The sequence below is a fragment of the Mastigoproctus giganteus genome, unplaced genomic scaffold (assembly GCF_048544385.1).
Source record: "Mastigoproctus giganteus isolate SK-2022 unplaced genomic scaffold, ASM4854438v1 scaffold_18, whole genome shotgun sequence".
In the NCBI taxonomy this organism is placed as follows: Eukaryota; Metazoa; Arthropoda; class Arachnida; order Uropygi; family Thelyphonidae; genus Mastigoproctus; species Mastigoproctus giganteus.
Window position 1 is genome coordinate 332,964 of NW_028328295.1, and position 13,801 is coordinate 346,764.

The following is a 13,801-nucleotide window of genomic DNA, read 5'->3' on the forward strand; positions in this document are numbered from 1 at the left end:
TTTTTCTTCTCTGTTACGAGTCTCATTAGTTCATTTGATAACCATTTAGGCCTAATCCACAATTAATTACGTAGCTAATCCAAGTAGCATCCACGATTAATTCCTTGAATGCTTCCCACTTAGAATTTACTGTTGGTAACATCGTCAGTTGATCCCACTGTACAAAATTTAAAAACTTTCTGAGACCACTGTACTCACCTTTATGGAAGAAAAAACCCTTTCCTTTACCCCTGATGGTAATTAAATCTTTAAGTAAATCCCACATCAATACATTGTGATCACTGCCACCTAGTGGTTCCTTTATCTGCAAATTCTTAATACACGAATGATCACTGCTGATAACCAGATCAAGAATATTGCTCTCTCTGGTTGCCTCTCAAACATGCTGCTGCAGAAAACAATCATCCAATAAATCCACAAAAGTCTGACTAGTGTGTGAGTGACCAACCCACAAGTTCCAGTCAATATCTGGGAAGTTAAAATCCCCCATTATAAGACATTCCGATTTACTAGCCCACTCTATTTCTCTGTACAACTGTTCATTGTACTCATTCAAGTCATTAGGCCTATAACACACTCCTACTCTTATTTTTGCTTTCACAATGCTTATGTCACACCAAACTGACTCAACAGTGCACTGTTCATCTATATCAACTGGGTGCAGTTCTTTTGATTTTATGTTTTTCTTAATTAACAGCATAACACCCCCTCCCTTTCTATCCTGTCTATCCTTTCTCTACACATTGTACTCCCCAAATTCCAGTTCTGCATTCCTTATATCTATGTGACACCAAGTCTCTGCTATCCCAACAATATCCACCTTTGATGTCTTCACCAACACTTCAAATTCATCAAATTTATTTACTATACTTGTAGCATTGGTATACATGCAAGCATACATGCCCCTATTCCTAACACATCCCATATACCCACCTATTTCACGATGACTGCGCCGACCGGGCTAGCCGAGTGGGTAAAGTACCTGCCCGGCAACCCAAAGGTCGCGGGTTCGATTCCCGCCTCGGGCTTGGATCAAAGTACTGCAAAAACCTTGGGAGGTGCAATATGGCCACAGAAGCCGATGCGCCAATAACTACCAAATCAAAAAAAAAAAAAAAAAAAACGATGACTGCCATCCGTCCCTGAAACCCACAACACCCCTCGCTCCAGGTCGCTACTTATTCTAATAGAAGTTGTGCAAGAATCACCTTCACCTCTGCCTGCAGCTACTGTTAAACTATTAGTCCTTGTATCCCCCCAAGCTAACAGTTTTCTGACCCACCTAACACTGCCTCGATAGCATCAGCAAATATTCTTGCACCCTTTCTATTTAAGTGTATCCCATCCCTGTAGAAGCAGTCTCTCCTGTTAACAAGTACAGACCAGGCTGAAAAAAATTCTATCCCTTGGGCCTTGCACAATCTTTCCAGGGCCGAATTGATCGACAAGGCTCTCATCATATACTCCCTCCTATCGTGTCTGGGCAGAATTGCAGACACTTTCAAATTCAACCCTAATTCTCGGCTTTGTTCAACAGTGACCTGTACTTGTTAAGTAATTCTGCCGGTCTCCTACTCTTAATATCATTAGTGCCAACGTGTACAACTATATCACCTTTTGTGCCCTTAAAAGATGATATCCGCTCTACGTCATCAACCTTTGCCCCTGGCAGACATACCCTGGTCCTGTTCCACCTATCCTTTTTTCAAAGCATGTTCCCCATTTCCCTGACAACAGAGTCACCAACAACTACTAGTTCCTGTGGGATCAGCGCATTCTGCCTTGGGGGTTGCCGTTGTGTTGCGTGATGACCAAGTGCAAGCTCTGGCGTTGATGTGGGCAGCTGAGAGCCTGATGGGCCCCTCAATTTAGATCCTTCGAGGGCATCCACCCTGTCCTTCAAGCTCTCATATAGGCCTATAACAACGCTGAGTTGTCGCCTGATTTCCTTATACTCCTTTCATCGCACACACACAAAGACATCCCCCATGGCAATATCATGTTCCATTCCAGAGAGTTCGGCAAACATTTCACAGGTTGCATATTTTTTTAGGCTGTGATTCATTGGAGAATCGTCCCCCTCAGTTCTCCCCCGAGTCACAGCACTCCTGCCACTTTGTGCCCGTTGCTTTGCTGCTCCAGTTTGGGGCATGATATTTTAAATTAATAAGATCAATAAATTAAATTAATTAAATGTCAATACTACACTATCTAATAGAAAAAGTGAAGCGTATTACGCTATATAATTATACGTTAGAGCTACCTAGTTACCTCAATTAAAAATTTTAATTCCCTACCACTACATACAAAAACAATGGCTGCAAGATTCGAACGAAATAACGGTTTTACGTATATTAAGTAGTAATCCACAAAAACCCTTTATCTAAATTAAAATAAAAATAACCAGCATAACTATAAGACTACGTATAAAGTACAATATAAAATAACAATTATGTAAATAAAAAGGCAAACACTTATCGCTTTTTCGGAGCCTGTAATTCACAGCTGTAATTTTTAAAGACAGTCAGAGCCCCCTTTTGTGTGTGTGTGTGTGTGTGTAACACCACACACACAAACTTTCCAATTGCTTTTGAGTTTTTACCTTCATATACAACTACTAGGGGTGCTGGAATAGATTCCAGCACTCCTAGTAGTTGTATGCATGTCACAGTTTTATACACAAGCAACATGAAAATTCACAACACCAATGCTTAAGCATAACCCCAGGGGCTCACATCTGGTGAGTGTGGGCTTGGCACACCTAGGGTCCTGAGCTGGATATCATCATTCTTCTCTTTCTTGGCGGGGAATTTTGTTTTTTTTTTTTGGCTGGTGCAGCATAAGCCACGGCTTCCTTGCACCATGTAGGTAATAATAATAATAATAATTGGATAAAGTTAATACTGAAACGTGAATGACCCTGAATTAAAAAAATTAAATTGTAAAAAGATAACAGTGATGCATTTTACATAGTGATAGTTTTAACATAGATATTTGATTCGGATTTCTCATCAGCACAGGCACATGATGCAAGAAAGCAAACTTATGTAGCATCAGCCAAAAAAAAAAAAAAAAACAGATCTTCTAATTTCACCCATCCACTAGCTCCAAATGTTTGTCTAGTTATGCCTTGAATCTATTTAAGCTATCAACTTCTACAAAGACAAACTTGGACATTAAGCCTTATATACCATCATCAATATTGTTAATAAATACAGAAAACAATTTCCCAACACTGAACCCTGAGAGACTCCACTAATAACATTAGTCAACGAAGAGCAGTGTCCATTGATTACCACTCTCTGTCTTCTCCCACTCAACCATCCCTTTATCCATAGCAGCAATTTGCCTCCAATGCCACACTGCTCCAACTTGTGCAGCAGTCTTCCATGTGCAACAGTATCAAAAGCCTTTCTAAGATCCAAATATATGATATCAAAGTTATTCCTTGCATCCAGTTGCTTTGTGACCACATCATAGTATCCAATCAAATTGGTCAGATAAGACTTCCCCTTAACAAAACCATGCTGTGTCTGAGCTATAACTGAAGTCTTGTCTAGATGATCCTGCAGTGCCTCTTTAACCAGTGCCTCCATTAACTTCCCTGGAACAGAAGTTAAACTAACAGGTGTGTAATTACTTGTTAGCATTAGCATTAGTAAAGGCATTTGATGCAAGAAAGCAAGCTTATGCAGCATCAGCCAAAAAAAAAAAAAAAAAAAAAAAAAAACACTTCCCCTTCACCCCTCTGTTCGTTCGAAATACCTGTCCAGCTGAGCCTTAAACTTATTTAGGCTATCAACTTCCACGACAAGGGATGGAAGTCTGTTCCACCAACCAACCACCCGCTGGCTAAAGGCAAATTTCCACACATCTATCCTACATCCGTCCTTCCTCAATTTGAATTTATGCCCTCTCAGGTGATTATTCTGAGCGAGAGGAAGAATCCCATCAGCATTGAGCATGCTCAAACCATTCAAGGCTTTATACACCTCTATCAGATCACCTCGCTGGTGCCTAGTCTCCAGACACTGTAATTTGCAAAACTTAAGCCTTTCTTCGTAAGAGCACCCCTTTGTTCCATTCACTAATCTTGTTGCCCTTCTCTGTACTCGTTCCAGCAGCTCTACATCCTTCTTGAAATGAGGCCTCCAGACCTGTATACAGTACTCTAGGTGTGGCCTGACCATTGCCTTATACAAGGGAATAATCCCTTCCTTATCCCTGCTAGAAAAATTCCTATATATCATTGACAATACACTGTGAGCTACTCTTGCAGCCCGTCTGCACTGCTCAGAGAACTTCATATCTGCCTGCACAACCACCCCCAGGTCGCTTTCATTCTCTACCACTGTCAGTGTAGTACGACAGAGTTGATACATTGCTCTGGAGTTGCTGTTTCCCATGTGTAGTACTTTACATTTGTCAATGTTAAACTTCATTTGCCACCTCTCAGCCCATCTGCTCAACCTTTCCAGATCCTGTTGCAGCAGCATAGTGTCAGTAGTGTCCTTGACAACCCTGCCTACCTTTGTATCGTCTGCAAACTTGGACATTAAGCTTGATATACCATCATCAATATCATTTATAAATACAGAAAACAATAATGGACCCAACACTGAGCATTGAGGGACTCCACTAATAACATTAGTCCACGACGAGCAGTGTCCATTGATTACCACTCTCTGTCTTCTCCCCCTCAACCACCCCTTTATCCATAGCAGCAATTTGCCTCCAATGTCACACTGCTCCAATTTGTGCAGCAGTCTTCCATGTGCAACAGTATCAAAAGCCTTTCTAAGATCCAAGTATATAATATCAAAGTTATTCCCTGCATCCAATTCTTTTGTGACTGCATCATAGTATCCAATCAAATTGGTCAGGCAACACTTCCCCTTAACAAAACCATGCTGTGTCCGAGCTATAACTGAACTGTGTCACTCTTTGATCCTCCTTTGTGAATTGGGGTCACATTTGCACATCTCTAGTCCATGGGTACTCCCCTGAGTCCAAGGAAGCTCTCATAGATTGGAACACCCAGGGTTCCTGAGCTGGATATCGTCATTCTTCTCTTTCTTGGTGATTTCCTTCTCTCTCTCTCTCTTTCTCTCTCTCTCTCTCACAGGGTAATTCAGAAAATTTTTTGGCTGGTGCAGCATAAGCCTCAGGCTTCCTTGCACCATATGGCTAATGATAATGATAATTATGACTAAGAGTTTGCTTACTTCCTTTGCTGCCTCCTTTAATATAACTGGATAGATCCCATCCACTTCAGGTGCCTTTCTTATGTTTATCTTCAACAATTTCTCTTCCACTTTTCTCTCACTTATTACAAAATTATCTAGCTCACTGCCAGAGTTTAATTCACCTCCTGCATTACCTTCCCTGAATATTTATATTTTCTAAAAAAGTGAAATTTTTCGGTTCTTTTAAAAAACAAAAATTACAACCTTTAAACAATTTTTTTTAACATCATACATACCGTATAAATGTATAGAATTCTTAAATATTTTTATAAACTAACTTAACATGTCATTTATTATAAAACTATATAACTGCTTGCTCTCTTTCAAACTTGAGTAACAAAAACATTTTGACTCCTTATTGCTAGGCTAATTGACGCTTCATCTGCTCCATTCATACCGCTGAAACTCCTAATAGCTATTTTTTGAAATGTTTTCTTTGAATTTGCTGTGAAAATTCCAGAAGTGTCTGTTAGTTATCACACAATTAGGAAATATTCATGACTAAGTTTAACCTAATTATATGCAATGTTGATTGTATCTACGGTACACTGGTGCAGGAGTTTCGTTTTTTTTTACATTTTTTAACTTATTTTTATCTTTATTTTTTCTGAATTTTATTTTTATTTTATTTACTTTTTTTATCTTTAATTTTTCTGATTATTTTTTATTTATTTTATTTTTTTTCAAAAAATTTATTTTTACTTTTAAATTTTTTTATTCCTATATCTGCAATAAGGCCTCTAAGGTTGGGATTATTCATACCACAAATTTAAACAGATACACCAACTGTTTATAACTGATTTAATAGTAAAATAAAATAAAATAAAATAAAATGATACAAAATGTTACGTGGGGGAGACAGGACAGCGTCTCAAGGACCGTCTGGGGGAACATTCAAGAGCGATACGGACCGCAGAGCAAAATAAATTCGCCATTGCCGAGAACTATTGGGAAAAACAACACCAGATCTCCCCCGACAACGCTGTCATCCTTGACCGGGCGCATAGATTCTGGGACCGCAAGTGGCTGGAAAGTCTGTGGATTGGATCCTCTGGTAACAATAGCATGAACAGAGAAGTTAGGCTTCACCCCCTTTTTGAGGCGGGGTGGTTTTTGCCAGAGATAAACGCTTTAGTTTTCCACGTCCCCAGACCACTTCCGGTTCTGGTACAAGTGAAAGGAATACCGAGTATGCGCCTGGTCATCCATGTGTACCGTGAACCTGGTATTTAAGGATGTGTCGCTTAAGTTTCATTATTGCTAAGGAAGGAGGCAGACACCTCCGAAAGCTTCAATAGTGTTTTTATCGCTTTTAAATTTATATTTTAATGCATTTTAACTTATATACTTATTTTATTTTTATTTTATTTTTGTTATAAATTAGTTTTTTGTAAATAATCAAATTTTTGTAAATATTATTTTACAGTCTTTTGTATCATTTTATTTTATTTTACTATTAAATCAGTTATAAACAGTTGGTGTATCTGTTTAAATTTGTGGTTTTTTATTCCTTTTATTTTTATAATTTAAATATAAATATATACAGTAAATTAATATAAATATATTAATTTACTGTTTAAATTTAATTTTATTAGTTCATATTTTGAATGATTTGGACATTCAGTAAATGACACTCAAGGTTTGCTGCAGTTCGCATTCAGTTGTGGCCCGCCTCCTCGCGCCGTAGACGGCTATCAGAACGCACCACCCTGGCACTTGTTGCTTCCTGATAGCAAAGCGGCCAGAAACAATAAACACAAACATAGCATTACATACATTTCTGGCCTTTCTGCACAGTTTTTGTAACATCACAGTGTACCACAACGGAGCTGAACTAGCGTTTGGGAGCCGCCTTACATAAGATACTATACACAATACTAGACACTATACACATGGTGGCAGACAAAAAACTGCATAACTTGTGAATTTTGCAAATAATGTGCTTTGCGCTGCATTGTGGGTTGCAGAAATATTCGAAATGAATTTGTTGGATGGGATATATACCTCTGTGAATGAAAACCAATAAAAAGACTCCAAATGATATACCTAATTGCCATAAATATCTTCCCAAAGGGTAAAATGCATAATTAATGGAAATATGAGAAATTATGCAAATGGCAATTATGACAACCAAACATAATTTTATTGCATTTACATGTACAAACTGAAATGACAAGTTAACGTAATAGTATTATGTACTGTAAATCAGCAAAATAAGTCCTCAATATTTTGTTGTTCCGCCTTGAGCTGCAATTACAGTCTTGCAACGATCTGGCATAGAGTTAATCAACTCCTGGAAATACTGTTGCCCTATTTCATGGTACCACACCCTCACAATGCTCTCCTGCAGCTGAATCTTACTTGTTGGCTTCTTCTGACCAATTTTAGACATTACATACCAGCAATTTTCAGTATGGTTCAAATCTGGACTGTGCCATGCCATTCCAACACTGTAATTCCAGCATTTCTAAGGTATGGCTGCACCTTAAGGGAGAAAAACGAGGGAAAACATTGGTGTAAGTATGTTTTAAGCCTTGTGAGACAAGAAGACAGTTTGGTTCTGCTGCCAAGAACCCTTGGCAGCAGAACCAAACTAACACCAGACGATATCTCTACCACCCTCAGACTGTGCTTAACAGGCGGTGCAATCATGTTCAACGACTCCATTTACCAACAAGTACACGGCACAGCCATGGGTTCTCCGGTTAGTTCGGTCATGGCAAACATCGCGATGGAGGAATTAGAGGGTCGTGCATTTACAAATGTACTAGATCCCATTACCTTTTGGTGTCGCTACGTGGTTGATGTGTTCGTGGTTATCCCCAGAAATGCAGATGACCAAATTTTAGACCACCTCAATTCTCTGTCACCTTTCATAAAATTCGCACATCAAGCTAGAGTCGGACAACACCATACCATACTTAGACACACTTGTCCGGCGCGAGGGCATGCAACTGTCCATCGTAAACCAATGTATGCTGGCCAATTTAACAACTTCCAGTCAGCACACGCGCGTAGCCATCTTCTTGCCACTGCACGAACCTTGCTAACTCGTGCCTGGACACACTCTAGCTCTGTAAATGAGAGGTGCACCGAAATTGCTAAAGTCAAGGCGGATCTTACGAGGTGTGGCTATCCCATCAATACCCTTGACAGGTGTGACCTACAGACACATGGCTACGTAGTGACCAACAGAAACATCCAAGGTAATGACTTAGCCCCGAGCGCCTTTATCCCATACTACCCAAACCTATCACAACAGGTTTGTAGAGTCTTAAAATCACATGGGATAAAATGCGTACAACTCCCAGGCAGAAAATTACGATCCCTCATCTCTAAAGTAAAAATACCGGTCCCCACCTTACTACAAAGCGGATTGGTCTATTATTATTATTATTATTATTAGCTATATGGTGCAAGGAAGCCGAAGCTTTTGCTGCACAAGCAAAAAAAAAAAAAAACCCCAATTTACCCAGAGAGAGAAAGAGAGAGAAGTAGAAGGGAATCACCAAGAAAGAGAAGAATGATGATAATATCCAGCTTAGGACCCTAGGTGTGCCAAGCCCATACTCATCAGATGTGAGCCCCTCCACATCTCTTGCCATGACTGCACTAGCTGCTACATCGGGGAAACTGGGAGACGGCTCGAAAAACGCCTTTCCGAACACAAAAGAGCAATCCACTTAGCAGATGTGGAGCACTCAGCTATTTTGCTGAACACGTTTGGACAACCCACCATGACATTGACCCACACCGCAATGTCTTGATTGTGGATAAGTCCCACCACTATCGACGACATGCCTGGTTGGAGTCGTTGAACATCAAATGCTCCAATACCTCAGTCAACAGGAACAGTGGATGTCAAGTCCACCCCATCAGCGAAACAGCAATCCTGACTATTGACAAACGCTGGCAATGTCCACATGCATCACAGCCTTCAACATCTAACAATTAATCACGCACTTCACGTACAAGATTGGCAGTACACGCCCTCATGCTCCATTCTTAACTGTCAGTTTAACTGAGGAAGGTTGACAAAACAAACAAAAGTTTTTTTTTTGTATGTATCTAATATATGTATATTTCCTTTTATTAAACTTCTCACAATCTATTTTCGTATCCGTTTTCGCTCTGTGTTACAGTAATTTTAGTTTTGATAATAATGAATCCAGAGAGCACAGGCCTCTTTAATCATATTCGTTTCACCTTGACTCTGCCACCACGGACTTTATGAAGTTCAGTCCACTGAACAGAATCTGCAAATCAGCAAATGACTCTCTCTCTCTCATTGACTTCTTTGACGTCATAATCACTGATGAACTCCATCCATAAGTTTGCCTCTTCTCTTAAACTGCAAAGTGACTAGCTCTCATCTAATTATTGTAGTTTATTATTATTATTTGTTTTATTATTTTTCTGTTCTCTGACTAATTAATTTATTATTTGTTTTACTGGTAACTTAATGCAATCCTCTTTTGTACATATGATTTTAATTTTAAATCAATATCAATGTTTATTTTCCTATTGGATTTCATATTTTTGTTATTAACATTAGCATAGGCACATGATGCAAGAAAGCAAGCTTATATAGCATCAGCAAAAAAAAAGTGCGGAAGTTTGGCTAAAGGCAAACTTCCGGACATCTATCCTACAACCGTCTTTCCTCAATTTGAATTTATGCCCTCTCAGGCAAGTATTCTGAGCAAGAGGATGAATCCCATCTGCATTCAGCATGCTCAAACCATTCAAGGCTTTATACACCTCAATCAGATCACCTCACAGGTGCCTAGTCTCCAGACACTGTAATTTGCAAAACTTAAGCCTTTCTTCGTAAGAGCAACCCTTTGTTCCATTCACTAATCTTGTTGCACTTCTCTATACTCGTTCCAACAGCTCTACATCCTTCTTAAAATGAGGCCTCCAGACCTGTATACAGTACTGAAGGTGTGGCCTGACCATTGCCTTATACAAGGGGATAATCACCTCCTTATACCTGCTAGAAAAATTCCTGTATATCATTGACAAGACACCATGAGCTACTCTTGCAGACCGTCTGCACTGCTCAGAAAACTTCATATCTGCCTGCACAATTACCCCCAGGTCCTTTTCATTCTCTACCACTGTCAGTGTGGTACCACAGAGTTGATACGTTACTCTGGGATTACTGCTTCCCACATGTATTACTTTACATTTGTCAATGTTAAACTTCATTTGCCATCTCTCAGCCCATCTGCTCAACTTTTCTAGATCCTGTTGCAGCAGTATACTGTCATTAGTGTCATTAACAACCCTACCAACCTTCCTATCGTCTGCAAACTTGGACATTAAGCCTGATATACCCTCATCAATATCATTTATAAATACAGAAAACAACTATGGACCCAACACTGAATCCTGACGGACTACACTAATAACATTAGTCCACGAAGAGCAATGTCCATTGATTATCACTCTGTCTTTTTTTTTTTTTTTTTTTATTTGGTAGTTGTTGGCGCATCGGCTTCTGTGGCCATAATTCACCTCCCAAGGTTTTGACCATCTGTCTTCTCCCACTCGACCATCCCTTTATCCATAGCAGCAATTTGCCTCCAATGCCACACTACTCCAATTTGTGCTGCAGTCTTCCATGTGCAACAGTATCAAAGGCTTTTCTAAGATCCAAATATATGATATCAAAGTTATTCTTTGCATCCAGTTCCTTTATGACTACATCATAGTATCCAATCAAATTAGTCAGACAAGACTTCCCCTTAACAAACCCATGCTTGTGTCCAAGCTAAAACTGAAGTCTTGTCTAGATAATCCTGCAATGCTTCTTTAACCAGTGCCTCCATTAATTTCCCTGGAACAGAAGTTAAACTAACATGTCTGTAATTACTTGTGTCTCCCCTTGGTCCTCCTTTGTGGATTGGGGTCACATTTGCACATCTCCAGTCCATGGGTACCTCCCCCTGAGTCCAGGGAAGCTCTCATAATTATGGCTAAGGGTTTGATTACTTCCTTTGCCGCCTCCTTTAATATAACTGGATAGATTCCATCCACCCCAGGTGCCTTTCTTGTGTTTATCTTCAACAATTTCTCCTCCAATTTATCCATTTCTCCAATTCAACAATTTATCAATTGTGTTCATTGTTCTGCTCTCAAATACAATGTTAATGGTTGTTAATAAAATAAAATAAAATAATAATAAAAAAATAAAAAAATCTGCAAACTTGGACATTAAGCCTGATATACCTTTATCAATATCATTGATAAATATACAAAACAACAATGATCCCAACACCAAACCCAGGGGAACTCCATTAATAATATTAGTCCATGAAGAGCAATGTCCATTAATTATCACTCTCTCTTCTCCCACTCAACCACACTTTTATCCATTGTAGCAAATTGCTCTTCAAACCACACTGCTCCAATTTGTAAAGTAGTCTTCCATGTACAACAGTATCAAAAGCTTTCCTGAAATCCAAGTATATGATATGAAAATTATTTTTTTGCATCCAGTTCCCTTGTAACAACATCATAGTATCCAATCAAACTGGTCAGACATGACTTTCCCTTAACAAACTCATGCTGTGTCTGAATTATTACTGCAGTCCTGTCTAGATGATCATGCAATGCTTCTTTAACCAGTGAGTCCATTATTTTTCATAAAACGGAAGTTAAACTAACAGGTCTGTAATTACTCAGGTCACCTTGTGATCCCCTTTGTGAATTGGAGATAGATTTGCACATCTCTAGTCCATGGGGACCTCCCCTGAGTCCAAGGATCCCCTCATAATTATGACTAATGGTTTGCTTAGTTCCTTTGCCACCTCCTTTAATATAACTGAATAGATCCTATCCACCCCAGGTGCCTTTCTTATATTTAACTTCAGCAATTTCTCCCCCACTTTGCTCTCAGTTATTACCAAACCATTAAGCTCACTGTTACAGTTTATTAAACTTCTGTTCTCCACTTCCCAACAGAATTCCTCATGTGTGAATGTAGATAGATGAAATCACAAGTGATTTCTAATTTTTGCCATATACCCTATTCATACAATAACTTTTTATTGTAAAAGGAGTTTTGTCGATACCCCCTATACATTCAATGAAAATGCTATGTGATGCTTGAAATTACCTTCATAATTATTTTAGAGACAAGGACAATTTTCCGGTACTATCACTTTCACCCAGCAGTAAGGCATGGTGGCGATTTAAGTAGCTACATATGAAGTTTGGTTCAGATATGCTGATATCTCTTGGAATATTGGTCAAAATTTTTCTGGGCATTTCACTGATTGCGGGTTAACTTTTCAAAAAAGTGAAATTTTTTTTCTGTTTGCAGCAGGGCTATGCAAAATATTTAAAACATGGAGGGTTGACCCATTAGAGGGGTGGGGGATATATTAAATTAATTCTACTTGAACTTAAATGATGTATACAGGCTAAAATTAGTAATTTGTCTAATTATCCAAAAATGGAAATGAAATTGGCAAAATGAAATGCTCTAAACAAAATGTTTACAAAATGTTGGGTTATTTATTAGAAGTTAATTAACTGAAACACATATGTACAATAATAATTAATAAAATTAAAAAATTAAAAATAGTAAGCAACCTATTATAGTGAATTTCATTTTTCCGAATTGCTGAAAGTGGCTACACTAAGTTCTAAAAAACAAACGCTACTTCTGAGCCAGTCGTATCGGTTAAAAATCTGTTTGCACATGATTTTATCATTCATTAGCGCAAACTATAAACCTTCCATCGAGCCATAGAAATAGTATATGTTAATTAATAAGAAACTTAAGAAACAATTTCAAAAATAAAAATCATATTCAAGTGAATAAATTTTGAAATTACCAACAAACTTAGTAAATTCTGAATAAAACAGAATACAATAGGTTTCTTCTTGTTTTTTTAACTCCGCAAACGCATAATAATAGAAAAGAAAGAAACTCACAATAAAATTAAAAGTGGCGCTTAATTCAGGTATAGCCACTTTGAAACCCGCTCTCGTAATAATAGCCACAGTATAGTAATATTACTAGCCACAGTATAGTAATATTACTCTCCACAGCCACGGAGTAGAAAAAATAATTTATTAACCTCTAAGGTGGGCACCATATAGGTTAATTAACCCTTTGCACTGACGATACATCCTGGTTTGTAATTCTGAGTGGCAGCGAATAAACATAGACATCACAGAGTAGTAACATATCGTACTATTCTGTGATATCATAACTTTCTCAATGATGAACAGCCACAGAGTATCAAAGGGTCGTGTACCAAACCGTGCCAACATTTTTATGCATCATATTAGAACTGTTTTTACTCACAGATTTCTAACAATCCATGGTTTTCATTCCGATTTCCTTTAAATGCAAATCATTATTAACGAAAATTAAGGAAAACTGAATTAGGGAGAGAGAGAGAAGGGATGAGAACAGTTGAATTTCATTGGTATTTAGGATGCCAAATGATGAAAGAAACTAAGATCAGCAGAGAAATCAGAACAAGAACAGTAATGGATAAAAAAAAAAAAACTTTAGTAAAGCATAGAAGGATATT

The 13,801-nt window shown here is 38.4% G+C and overlaps 1 protein-coding gene across 1 annotated transcript in view; it reads right to left on the reverse strand.

Moving 5' to 3' along the window:
* mus302 (mutagen-sensitive 302) overlaps nt 1-13,428 on the reverse strand; it is a 279,343-nt gene extending 265,915 nt beyond the window's left edge. Inside the window, exon 1 of the mRNA XM_090389437.1 lies at nt 13,340-13,428. The gene's annotated coding sequence lies outside the window, so the exon portion shown is untranslated. The remainder of the gene's footprint in view (nt 1-13,339) is intronic.
* Nucleotides 13,429-13,801: the final 373 nt, after the last annotated feature.